Genomic DNA, 215 nt, shown 5'->3' with positions numbered 1-215 from the left:
TGGTACCTCATCCACCTTCTTCACCTGATGATTTTCAGACACTGCAAACACCTCCAGAGTGTGTTCTGGTACCTCTTCCTCCTTCTCCACCTGATAATTTTCAGACACTGCAGAAGCCTCCCGAGTGTGTTCTGGTACCTCTTCCTCCTTCTCCACCAGATGATTTTCACACACTGCAGACGCCTCCAGAGTGTCTCTTGGTACCTCTTCCACCT

General features: G+C 49.8%; 1 protein-coding gene across 1 annotated transcript in view; it reads left to right on the top strand.

Moving 5' to 3' along the window:
* The window catches only part of LOC105524112 (nuclear pore complex-interacting protein family member B3-like), a gene marked incomplete at its 3' end in the record, with an annotated part of 17,798 nt that overhangs the window by 17,250 nt on the left and 333 nt on the right, over nucleotides 1-215 (top strand). The gene's annotated exons all lie outside the window — the stretch shown is intronic.

Source organism: Colobus angolensis, unplaced genomic scaffold (genome assembly GCF_000951035.1).
Source record: "Colobus angolensis palliatus isolate OR3802 unplaced genomic scaffold, Cang.pa_1.0 Scaffold1132, whole genome shotgun sequence".
NCBI lineage: Eukaryota > Metazoa > Chordata > Mammalia > Primates > Cercopithecidae > Colobus > Colobus angolensis.
Note: the sequence above shows the minus strand (reverse complement) of the source record. Positions and strands in the feature narration are given on the sequence as shown.